Source organism: Fukomys damarensis, unplaced genomic scaffold, assembly GCF_012274545.1.
Source record: "Fukomys damarensis isolate Sample0158 unplaced genomic scaffold, DMR_v1.0_HiC HiC_scaffold_30, whole genome shotgun sequence".
Lineage (NCBI taxonomy): Eukaryota > Metazoa > Chordata > Mammalia > Rodentia > Bathyergidae > Fukomys > Fukomys damarensis.
In genome coordinates this window covers 55,419,523-55,432,499 of record NW_022900942.1, presented here as the reverse complement: position 1 = coordinate 55,432,499, position 12,977 = coordinate 55,419,523, and the positions used below count along the sequence as shown (strand labels likewise).

Sequence of the window (12,977 nt, the reverse complement as noted above, 5' to 3'; positions counted from 1 at the left end):
TATACAGTATACAGATTTCATAAATTCTCAAATAAAAAAGCAAAGAAAACGAGAACCAAAATAACTCATCAATTTGGTAGACAAACATATAAAAACAAAGATTAATGTGTTGTGTTGATAAATTTTTAAAATATGAAATGTAAAGCCTGGGATTTAGCTCAGTAGTGCTGCACCTTCTTAGCCAGAGCAATGTGCTGAGTTTAATCCCTAGCACCAGGGAAAGAAAAAGAAAAAAGAAAAAAAAAAAGAAAAGAAAAGAGAAAAGGAGACTATGTGCTTTCTAACATACTCAATAGATTGAAAATGAATTATTTGTTATCTCTTCCTCTTGAATTGTTCCCTTCACAAGAATGTAGTGGCCTTCTTTGTCTCTTTCAATCAGTTTAGGTTTGAAATTTACTTTGTCTGTGAATAAGATAGCTGCCCCTGCTTTTTTCCGGGCTCCTGTTGCACTAAGTTTTCCATCCTTTCACTTTCAGTCTATGGGCTTCTTTTTGCACTAGGTGTGTCTTGTATACAACATATTATTGGATTTTGCTTCTTATTCCATTTTGCCAGTCTATTTCTCTTGATTGGTGAGTTGAGGCCATTGACATTGATGGTTATAACTGATACATACTGACTTATTATTGTCATGTTATTGGCCTTTTGTTGGCTCTTTTTACTTTTTCACCTTCTCCTTTTAGTTTCTTGCCTTGCCTACTTGATTTGCTCTATTGGGCCTCATGGTGTTGTTACCTTCATTGTCTTTTTCTAGGATCTTGTTTAGAATTGCTTGTAGTGCTGGTTTGGTATTCACGTAGTTTCTCAGGTGTTCTTTGTCGTGGAAGTAACTTATTTCCCCATCCATTTTGAAAGAAAGTTTTGCAGGATACATCAGTCTATGTTGGAGGTTGTTTTCTTTTAGTACTTGAAATGTCTCATTCCAGGTTCTCCTTAACCTAGGGGTTTGTATTGAAAAGTCTGCTGTGATTCTGATGGGCTTTCCTTTGCATGTGATTTCTTTTCTCTTACTTCTTGTAGTATTTTGTTCTTCTGTTGGGTTTCTGGGATCTTGATTATTATATGTCTAGGTGTAGATTTTTTTTTTATCACTGCTAGTTGGAGTCCTATTGCCTCTCTTATCTGTATGTCAAATTCTTCCCCTCTGTTTCGAAAGTTTTCTATAATTAATTCTGTGAACAGCGTTTTCAAATCATTTGCATTTTCTCCTGCTACTTGTTGGATTCCTATCAGTCTTATGTTATTCTTCTTTGCATCATCTAAGAGTTGTTGGATCAATTTCTCATGATCCCCTACTGTTTTTAAGAGACCTCTCTTTTCATGGTCACTGACTGCAATTTTATCTTCTATATCTGAGATTCTATCTTTGGACTCTTTTATTCTGTTACTATCAATGGAGTTTTTAATCTCGTGGACATGCTCGAATCTGTCCTATGGATTCCATTTCTTTCTTATATTGGGCACTTATTGTTTCCAATTCTTTATTATGCTGGGCATTCATGGCTTCTATCATGGTCCTGAGCTCATCTATTTTTCTCTCAGTTTCTGTTCTAGAGTCTCGAATTATAACTTTCATTTTGCTCATCATCTCTATGATTATTTGGGAAATTACTTCTGTTTTAAATTTCTCTAGAGCCTGATTGATCCGTTTTGTTACTTCCTGTGCTTTAAGTTTAGGGTGTCCTGATGGTTCACTGCCAGACTTTTCATCCTCATTTGCCCCACTGTTTGCCATTGGTGAACTGGAAGTCTGTTCCTGCATCTTACTTAAGCATTTTCTCATTTTTACTATTGTTGTTGGGTTGTTCTTAGTTTAACCTTTAGGTTATTACTTAAATCTTCCTGACATAGTTGGGCTTCAGCCCATGGGTCTCTAATGACTCACAGACATTCTCATTTTCATAATATTGAGGAAAACAGCTCACTGAATCAATCACAATCCTTTATCCTAATCGATACAATCAGCACCACAATATGATTGAGCACAACTTGCAAACTGACCACTTATGGTAGTCATCAGTCTATCACCTTCAAACCATGTGAATTAAATTAAAATGAAGATGCAATCCAAAATATGTTTGCAGTGAATAAACTTTTCAATAAGGATATTTACCATTTAGGATGGGGACTTAAGACAGAACTAAGACGAGAGGAGTAGATAAGTTAAAGAATTAGAGAAGGTTTTACATGAAGCCAGAAAACATAGAATGACCACAAAATCGTCAGGAAACTGTTAAATTCAAAATGGACAAACAGAATAGAAGTATAATGACCCTTGAGTGAGGTAGAATGACCTAAGAAAAGAACATAAAGAAAAGAGAAAAAAATAATAAAAGAAGAAATCTGAGTTAGGGCAGGAGCAGAAACAAAAAGGGAGATGAGGGCACACCTGTAATCCCAGCACTTGGGAGGCTGAGGCAGGAGGATCGCTGTGAGTTCAAGACCAGCTTGGACTACATAGTGAGTTCCAGGTCAGTCTCAAGTACATAGTGTAAAAAAAAAAAAAAAAAAAAAAAAAAAAAAAAAAGAGGGGGGGAGATGAGGGATAATATGGTGGAGCAAGAGACTGAGCTGGAGAAAGAGGACAGGAAAAAAAAAAAAACGAATTTGCAGAGTGGAATTTAAAAAAAAGAAAGAAATGAGTTTGAAGGCCCTCTTTCAGACTATATCACTGCTGTCATAATATACAAATTGTGCTGCCATGTGCAGAGCCAAATCCCCTGATCTCAGCCAGCTGGTGGCAGAACCCAATGACACAGACTGATCTCCTGCTGCAAGGCATAGATTGAGTTCCCTGATCTCCTGAAGGGTTGAACTCCACTAAGTTCTACTAGAGGTTTCCCCCACCCCTTCTTTAAAGATGTTCAAAGTTGGAAACACCGGAAACTACTCTTTATGACCTCCTCTGCCTCTACAGAGTAGGTCTAAAGACTGGTACGATCAGGAGGTCTGAAAGCACAAGGGGGTTGGGGGGGTGCAGGGGTGCCCATGGGGCTACCTTCCTGGTGCTGAAGATGGTGGCGGCGCTGTCAGGGGAGGGCTCGGCCGAGCAGGCCCTCTGGTGCTGGAGATCTCGTGTGTATTTCTTCTCAGTTAATAAAGGAAAATTATCTCTACAAAAATTCCTTTTTTCCCTAGGATTTTGGAGAGTGAGTGGGCATATTTTTTGTAGGTTTAATGAGTAGCCAGTTAGAAGGTGGGGTAAAATACATTTGAGCTATGGATTCCAAATTCTGATTATTTTCTGATTACCATATTTTTCATGCTTTTCCCTCAATAAGATCCATTTACAGTATGTTAAATTCCTAACTCTTTAAAAAGTAGAATGTTCTGTTTGCTTTTGGTAGCTGAGATTTATGCCAACCAAAACCTATTATTAAGCACTAATAAGTAAAACCTAATCAACAAAGGGGAAAAAAGCTATGAAAATGTAAATAAAAACCAAGGTATTTTGTTATTAATAATTTGCTTTTTTCCTGACCTGTCAACTCTTTGGCACATCATTCTTTTCCTTTTGTTTGTTTCATTATTCTTAGAAATGGATTGTCACTGTGTTGCAGGCTGGCGGGCAAACATGCAATCCTCCTGCCTTAGCCTTCAGAGTTAGCTGGGATTACAGACATGTGCCACTGCACCATGCACGTCTCTTTTAGAAGCAGAGATAATAGTCACTATGTGGCAAGCACAAGGAAGGTGAGATTAAAGGCATCGTTCCCTCTCTTCTCTGTAGGAAGTAATCTTTGGCCTTATCTCTCCTTCTGTTACAGCACAAGAGGTTCTCCAAAGATACCACTGACGTCCCCCATCGGCTTCTCCATTTCCTCCTCGTTGCAGTAACATTTCTGGGGCTGCACATTGAACCATTCTATCTTTTGTTCTAGCTTTGGTCTCCTTGAGCCGCATGGAGGACACTGTCCTCTTCCAAGGGGTCCAGCCAGGGCAGCTGTGATCCGTGTGGATCCTACATGGTGGGAGGAAACCTGTCCAGGCTGACTGGGTGCAGCCAGGAACAATGACACACCATGTTCAATGGTGGGCCCTGGTCAGGTTCTTTCTTGCTGGGGAGCAGGGGACAAAGTTGATGGCAGCATTTTACCTTCTGAGAGTGCTTCTAGACCTTACCTGTGCGCTGCCTGTAAGGAGGCTAGCGGAAGTATGTGTGCAGGCAAACACCCGAGTTTCAGCAGGCCAGTTTGAAGATCCTTTTATTTGAGGGAACCTGTGGATCTGATGATCCTGTGCTTAGGTAACACTGCCAATCGTTGATGAATTTGGAAATTGTTAACTAGTGGATCTTTGTTAACCGGGAGGACGTTTAAACAGGATTTGTGCTGTTCAAATAATATTTGTTATCAAAGGCTTGGTTGAAATTATTTGTGGCACACTGATCACTTTTGCAAAGCAGAACAAGCTTAGCAAAGGCATCCAACAAAACTGAATACAAATTGAGAAATATTGGACGGTAAGTAAAGCTAACAGAGAGACTTTCGTAAAGGTAAACTGAAGGTCCTACACTTTGGGTTCAAACATACTCACACACAAGCACACCCCTCAGTCTTACTTGTTCTTGTCTCTCTGACAAGGGAGGGTTGGATCTGAAGCCAGGATTTCAGTGTAGTATCCAGCGTGGGCATGGACGTGTGGAAGGTAGGGTGACACTGGCTAGAGGACAAGCAGGTCCCAAGCTGGCCAGCTTATGTAACAGTATCCACACATTTCCTCAGAGGTTAAGATTGTATTGCAGCTTCAGCTTGAGTGGTCAAAGCCAGTACAAACTAGAGAAACTTCTCAATTAATTACCCAACCATGTCAGGTCTACAAATGTGCTTGGTATTCGTCACTTTTCACATTGCTTTTGTATGCTGCTATATAAAATCTTTGAAGTAAAGATTTATCATACCGAATTTCTCATATTTGCACTTAAATCTATTTGTAGGCCAAAAAGAAATAAATAACAGAGACTGGAAGATTTTTCCTGTAGAGGGCCCTTTGAAGGCCTATGATCTTTGGTGCAGCTGATCAGGTTGGCCTTCACAGCCAAAGCAGATGGTAAATAACCATTGACTGTAAATATGTTCCAATAAAATTTTATTTATGGACACTGAAAGTAAAAACAAAAACAAAAACAAAAACAATACTGGAAGAGGTTAGGGGGGCAGGAAGCCTCAGGCTGCACAACAAGCCAGATGGGATCTGTGGCCAGGGAAGGGAGAGGGTGGGGCGCTGTTGCAGGCAGAGCCTAGGGCAGTTCCTGTACTTGGGGTCACTGCTGTGTGTTATTTGTTGCAAGGGCCTCAGGCTGGGTAGGGAGGATAGTTAAAGGCCCTGCCTGGTGTGGACCAAGGTGAATACAGCAAGGGGAAGCCACCCTTGGAGTAGCATTAAACCAACCGGGAAGACTCAGGGATTTGAGCTGAAGACCTGCTGTGAGTTACTATCAGAGTGCCTTTGCCAAAATAAATTTCTGATCTCAGGCTGCACTGACAGGTGTCAACAGTGCTTACAATGAGTCTGGGTTTCACTGGGGTACTGAGTCCAGCACTGAGCACCACCCTTAGCAAGGTTTATTGGTATTCCAAAAGAGAGGTTTCATTCATTCCTTTACCAAATATTTGCCAGACATTTACTAAGGGTCAGATATTTCCCTAGACACAGGATTTAGCCACAAACAAGATAGCTAAGTTGCCAACCTCAGGAAGCTCATGTTCTAGTGCGGAGAAACAGGAAGTTACGTCAAAGTGCATAGCAAAGTCAAAATGAATAGCATAATGTTATATAGGAACGAGTCTTACGGATAGTGACATAGGATGCTGTGGTGCAAAGGGACTTACTCGTGGGAGTTGGGGGTGATTTACGTATTTAGGAGGGCACAGGAAGTCTCTGAAGTATGAGTAATAGGCGAGCATAGAAAGACCCAGGAAGATCATTCTGGGATAGAAGGAGCAGCTCATGCCCAAGGGCCTGGGGCAGGGAAAAGTGTAGGGAAGAGAAAGAAGGCCAGTGTGCCTAGGGTGCAGAGAGCCAGGATGGGAACTGTGAGGGGACTAGAGGAAGGGGCAGGGTGTGAGGATGACTATGGGGGGCTGGGGGCACAATGATCCCTTTTATTATTTTAGTTTAAACAGCATTTACTGTGTGCTAAGCACTGTCCAAGTCTTTCACAAATATTACCTCACCCATCCTCATGAAAATAATGGTGCTAACTAATAATTAAACTGCATTGTACAGTTGAAAATGCTTTCAGAGCCATTATTTTATTTGGAACATAAAAAATCTCTTTAAGTAGGGCTTTGTAGGGAGCAGGGGTGGTACTGGGGATTGAACCTAAGGCCTTTGCACTGAGATACAGCTTCAACCCTTTTTGTTTATGTATTTATTTTCTATTTTTACAGATATGGGGCATTGCCAAGTCACTCAGTTGCCCAGCCTGGGCTCAAACTTGTAATCTTCCTGCCTCAGCCTTTCAGTGTACTAGGGTCACAGGTGTTCAACACCACACCTGGCTAAGTAGGGCTTGTTTTTGACACTGACCTTACAGACCCTGCATGTGAAACATAGAGACCATTAAGTGATTATTCATTCATGGACTGAATCTTGTGTTGTTTTCATTCTTGGTGTCACTTGAATAATTACTGAAGGACACGGACTACTTAACCTGGAAAAGTGCCTCCTAAAGGTGCTGTGGCTCCACCTTTTTGCAGAGATATAGCATCATGGCTGTGCCTAAGTGCTTCAGGGGCTGTGCTAGCAGCTGCCGCCCTTCTCCACTTACTGGCCTCAGTGACCTCTGATACCTGACCTGAGATCCCATGGGTCCACCATGCACATTGGGTAGGGTCTGACACTTGCTGAGTATTGGTATTTTTTTTAGCTGTTGCCATTCCTTTATTTAATCAAAATTTCAAAGTAACTGGAAAAATGTTTTAAATGTTGGTGGGAGTACATACTGGTGCAACCACTGTGGAAATCATTATGGAGCTACCTCAGATAACTGGGATTAGAAGCCCCATTTGACCCAGTTATTTCTCTGCTTCCCCATAGAATTAAAAGAACCATACCACAGCGATATGTGCTCTCCATGTTTATAGCGGCACAGTTTGTAATAGCTAAAACTGGGAAACAGCCCAATTGCCCATTAATTGGAGTCTGGATAAACAAGATTTTAAAAAAATAAAATGGAATACTACTAAGCCATAAAGAACAAGAAACTAGAGACATTTATAGCTAAATGGATGCACACTGAGGTGATACGTTTAGGTATAAATAGGACATGTGTGTAAATACCGAATAGTTTCACAGGTGTGAAAGACTAAAAGTGTAAATAAGGACCAAACTGTATAATTGATATTGTGAAATAGGAAGAAAAGGACTCAAGGAGTAGGGGAAATGGGACGGGTAGGGGAAAGGTGAGAAGGGAAAAGAAAAAATATAAGAAAAGGAAAAAAATGGAAACAGTCTTTGTAAATAGGGAAGGGTAGAGGGGTTGAAGGGAGGACAGGGGAATGGGGAAAAAAATACGAACCAGGATACATCATGTAAAGGCACAAGACCCCAATGATGAATGTAACTGCACTGTCTTCTTAAAATGTACCAATAAACTCAATGGAAAAAAATATTTAAAATGAGTCCAGATTTGTCCCTTCAATTAGGCAGGGAGGAAGGAGTGTAGCCCATAGCAAGCAGGATGCTGCTGCCGCTGATTCACTGAGCTCCCAGTTCTGTTACCGGCAGCGTCTCCCCAGCAAGAGATGTGCTGTGTGGGGAGAGACGCGGGGCAGCGTGTGGTGCGTTCCCGCGTGCAGCTCGTGTTCTAGTGCCGTTATCCGGTTCTGACCCCAAGCTGGGTGCTGTACCCCTCTCAGAACTGCGGAACGAGTAAGAAGACAAAGCACAGACAGTGCAACCAAGGGGACTTTTACTCTTGGCCCAGAAGAATGGGAGGAGTCTAGATAAACTGCAAATCCCGTCTGTGACCTCTTGGAGGCTGGGAGGCTATAGCAGGGGTGAGAGACACTAGGGGAGGGATAGGCTAATAAGAGGAAGGACTATTCATGTCTTTTCTGGGACTGGGTGGAGATTTTCTGTGAATTTGAGTCCAGGCTTCTTTTGGCTCTATTTATGGTTCTTTTCAGACATTGTCATGGCAACCATCAACTGTCACGGTGCTGGGGATGAGTGTGTCATTTAGCCTGTAGACAGCGTTGCAGTGAAGGTAGTAGTTTTCTGGTCGTCACTCTGCAGCCAGCCACCTTAGCCTCAACCAGTTTAGATGAAGAGGGACTTCAGGTTACAGGCACCCCGTCTTCGAGGATAGGCAGGAGGAGTTCAGATAGGTCACCTCGGCAAGACGGGACTGGGGCTGGGTAACAGTTGGGACAATAAGCAAGACAAAAGCAAACGTCTCTGGGATTTCAAGTCTTATTCAGTGTTGAGGATGCAATGAGATGTGTTTGTTCTCCATTGCTGCATATGAACCTCACTGATGCTTAGTGGCATAAACAACCAGTCATTTATTGCACTCACAAATCTGCCATTTGGAGAGGGCTCCCAGGACCGGCTTATGTCTGCTCCGCATGGCACTAGCAAGGTGACTGAGGGTCACTCTCAAGCTTCCTCTCAAATTTGGTAATAGTTGTCATTTGGGAGCCCAGCTGGGGTTGTGGCCCCGAGCATCTGAGTGGGACTGCTGTGGCTTCCACATAACATGGTGGCTCGGTTCCAAGAAACTGTTGGTCTTCCTCATGCCTCGTGCCTCATGAAGAGTCACTTCTGCTGCATTCCATTGACCGAGGAGTCAGGATTCAAAGAAACCTAACTAAAGAGTGCTCATAAACCCAAGACTTCACGAGAAGAATGTAGAAATAAATAAATAAAATCGTGGCCATCTTTAATTTATCATAAGCTGCTATTTCTTAAGTTTCTATCATTAAGTTACTTGTCCTAATGAGCTTTTATTTTTGCTTGTAGATTTTTCTATACAGAGAATACAATGACATTGTTTTGTAGTAGGTGCTAGCTTTACTATGAGTTTATGGTCTGGCCATCTCATGAGGGTTATTAATGAACACATTATCATGTTTCTCCTTTGATAATACATTTTTCTTTAAAAAAACCCTTTTGGTGAAATAACTAAGAGTGAAAAATCTAACTAAGAGTGTAAATCCTTATGTAAAATTCAATATGAATTCTGTATATTTAAATCTTGTAAGATCAACAGGTCTTTAAGCTGTGTTCTATGATCCATTTCTGAATCTCATGGGTTTTTCCCATATTTTCAGATTCATAGTCTCATGCAGCTTCAAGTCCAGAGCCCTCTGAAGTGTGTTATTTACTGTCAGTGATTGTTGCAGACGTATTAGGAAAAGGTGTGCTTAGTTTACTGTGCTGTCGCCTAATGAGCTGATGAGTTTTTGGCCTTCTCACGGGTCAGCCCAGCTCACCTCCCTCTGCTGGGGGGAGGTAGGAACACCCATGATGGAATTTCACTCAATCACTTGTTTTCCTTGGATCATTGATTAGGTAACTAACTTTTCTGCGAATCAGTCTCTACAATTACAAAATGGAGATAATAGCAACTCCGAAAGTTGTTTTGCAAGATTTAATGACCTACCTTTAGTGAATCACCTATGCATACAGTAAGTACTTACTGAAAGGTTGTTTCCTTTCCATGCCAAACTTTCTTGTCTTAAGTCAAAGTCATCAACAGAACAATAGAGTGCATGGCAGCCTATCCTCACTGGTTTAGTCTTTTCTCTCTTTCCTAACCATTCAGTGGCACTAAACCATAGTATCTCAGATGAAAGAAAATATGCACAATTCATGTACGTATCCTGCACTCACACACACATGCACGGATGACACATACATGCACTCCTGCACACTCATCACATCGTTTCTTTTCCACCTAGCAGTGAGACAAAAGGCTTAGCTCATAAGACCTCACCAGAACTTAAATCTGAATACAAACAGGATTGTGAGACAGGTACAGATGGTTTCTTCACTGCAGCAGGTGGCCTATATTCCCTTTCTTTCACCGTTGTTCTTGATCTTTCTACCTTGCCATCAGTTCTGTTCAGACGAAGCTGTGGAGAGCAGAGACCGGCAGCCCCCTCTGAGTTCAGCCTTCAATACCCGCAGATCTTTCCCTTGTGTTCCTTGAAGCAAGCAGCCTGGCTTATCCACTCCGGAAGGTTTGTTTGTTCCTTGGCTAGATTCTCTATGTGCCTGGCAGATCAGGAGAGACAGAGGAAGGATTGCCTTAGGTGGCTGCAGCGGAGAACTAATGGAGGGAAGGCTTGAGGGCTTTGTCCAGGGGTATCTGGCTGGAAATCTGTGGATGCTCCCTGTCACACAAACGTGCCCAGTCGAATATTCTAGTGAGCCTTTTGATGGCATCAGAATAAAGGTGAACCTCTGAGAGAGAAGGCTGACTTTTGTTGGTGTTTGAGGTATAAGAATCCAGAGACCTTTGAGTGGGCCTTTTGAAAGCGAGAGGTCCGTCTCCCTATACCTTTCAGTGTCGATGTCCAGACTTCCAAGTCTTAGGTGGCCCCCATGTGCCTTTTAAACCGATGTCATTACAAAGATGTTACAATCCCCATCCTTTTTTTAGAATCACACAAAGAACTATCCTTAATATGAAATGGGATATAAAAAGCAATTTCTTATCTGTGAGTCCTCCAGCAATCATCAGTGACATCCATGATTAATGAGTGCATGGGTGGTTCCTAGAATGCTAATTGTCGTTCTGTGGTATAGAATCACAACCTGGGTTTTTTGTTTCTCTCTCTTTTTGGCCTTCTGTCCAAGTGTGCCTCTATCCAAATCTAAATAGCATTTGCCATGACACAGTTTGTACCCTCAGCAGTTACAAATGCAAACTATTTTATAGTTTTGTATAAGCAAATAGTAAAATTCACGCTTAAAATGTACAAAAAGGAAATGAGATGTCGTGCATGATGCTGTCCGTTCATTAGTGAGCGGGAATCAGGAGTGCGGTCTGTGGAGATTCTGTGGAGGTGGACTGACCTGGATGAAAACTCATTCTTCTCTTTCAATGACTGAGTGTCTGTCTTGTCCAGTAAACAAACCTGTCTACCTTTCTGTGCTCTTGGGATAACGGCAATGATCTCTCCAGGTTCTTTCATGGCATTAATGAGATGATTCATATGAAAGATTGTCATTTTTTCCTGGCACAGAAGGGACACAAGGAACACTCTTTATTGGTTTTTGTTTTTTTGGTACAGGGGATCAAACTCTGGACCTTCCGCTTGAGAGGCAGGCAATGGCACCATTGAGCTAAATCCCTGGTCCCAGGAACACTCTTTATTGTTGGTGCAGAAACACTTGTATCTTGAATCTTGCTATAACGTGGAGAAGTTATTTAGCTTGTTTCCTTTCCTATTTCTATAAGTTCTTATTTGCTTATGTGTCAGAATGGCCATGCTGATTTAGTACTTATGAATTTGTGCCATTCATTGGTTTTTACCTTTGCTTGTGGGACTTAGGGTCTCAGGTTTCTCTGTGAGGTTTGGAAGGGATGTCAGAGCATCACCTCTCTTTGTCTTTTCTGTTATGACTCACCCGGTGCACTGCATCCTTTGGGTGCTTGGTGCTACTTGAACAAATGGCCGTGTTTAGTAGAAGTCAATGAAGATCAGAGAATCAGTTTTTATGGGCATGAGAAGCCTCCAAGTTTGCAGGAGAAAAGGACTCTGTTCTTCTTTGCAGCTAGAAATTTCACCCTGCGTTTTGCATAGTCATCTTACAGTCTCTCAAAGTTACTGAGCAAAACGGGAAGAGGAAGAGAAGGACAAGCATTGTCCCTGGGGGCAACACAGTTCCGGATTACTGTTTATAGAAATGTTTGGATCAAAAATTTTATTTCTCTAACTTTTGGACAGAAGATATTTTATGACCATTAAGCTTTTGAAAGAACTTAGTAATATAATATCTTAGCTTCTCATTGTGACAACATCCTTGAGAATATTCAGTGAAAGTTTACTTTGAGCTTCACAGGTTTCAGTCCATGGTCATCCATCTCTCTTGCTTTAGGTATATGGTGATGTAGAAACATCATATTGGAAGAATGTGGCAGGACAAAACTACTTGCCTCATAGCAACCAGACAGCAGAGAGAGAAGGGAAAGAGGCAGACGGGAATGACTGGTGAGGAGGTATGGTACCCAAGGTCACCTCTTGATGATTCACTGCTTTCAACTAGGCCTCACCTCCTATTTCTGTCACCTCCTAACAATGCTTTACAATTATGACCTCATCAGTGGGTTCTTCCACTGATAAAGCCCTCATGATCTAATTCCCTCTCTAACCCTCACCTCCAAACATTGCTGCACTGGGGATCAAGCCCTCAACACACGGGTCTATGGGGGCACACTTTATATTCAAGTCATAGATACACATAAAATTTACCACGTGAGCCTATTTTTTAGGTGTGCTAAGAACTGAACCCGTGCTTATGTTAGGAAAATATTCTGCAACTGAGCTATAGTTCCAGATCAGTAATGCATTTTAAAGTGTACGATTCTGTGGTATTAAAGTACATTCATGTTATTGCGCAACTGTCAGCATCATTCATCTCCAAAAGCTTACCTTTCCGAGTCAAAACTGGTACTCATTAAACAATAATTGCCCATTGCCTCTGTCCAGCTGCTGGCAGCCACCCTGTTATTCCTGGCTCTATAAATTTAACCACTCCAGGTGCTGCTTCTTGTAAGGGGAATCATACTGTACTGTCCTTCTGTGATGGATTATTTTGCTGAGCACAGCATCCTCCTGGTTCCTTCATGTTGCAACAGGTATAAGTATCTGCTTCCCTTTAAAAACAGAGTAACATTCAGGTGTGTGTATGGACCACAACTTATGATCCATTCACCCATGGATGCATGCTTGGGTTGCTTTCACTTTTTGGCTATTGTGAATAAAGCCGTCACAAAGCCTGGATATCCATATATATTA

At 41.8% G+C, this 12,977-nt stretch overlaps 1 long non-coding RNA gene across 2 annotated transcripts in view; it reads left to right on the top strand.

Moving 5' to 3' along the window:
- The first annotated feature begins 7,808 nt into the window (after window positions 1–7,808).
- The window catches only part of LOC104875816, a 45,442-nt gene continuing 40,273 nt past the window's right edge, over window positions 7,809–12,977 (top strand). For both annotated transcript variants that reach the window (XR_784184.3, XR_784185.1), the window contains exons 1-2: window positions 7,809–8,006; window positions 12,058–12,178. This is a non-coding gene — a long non-coding RNA (uncharacterized LOC104875816). The remainder of the gene's footprint in view (window positions 8,007–12,057; window positions 12,179–12,977) is intronic.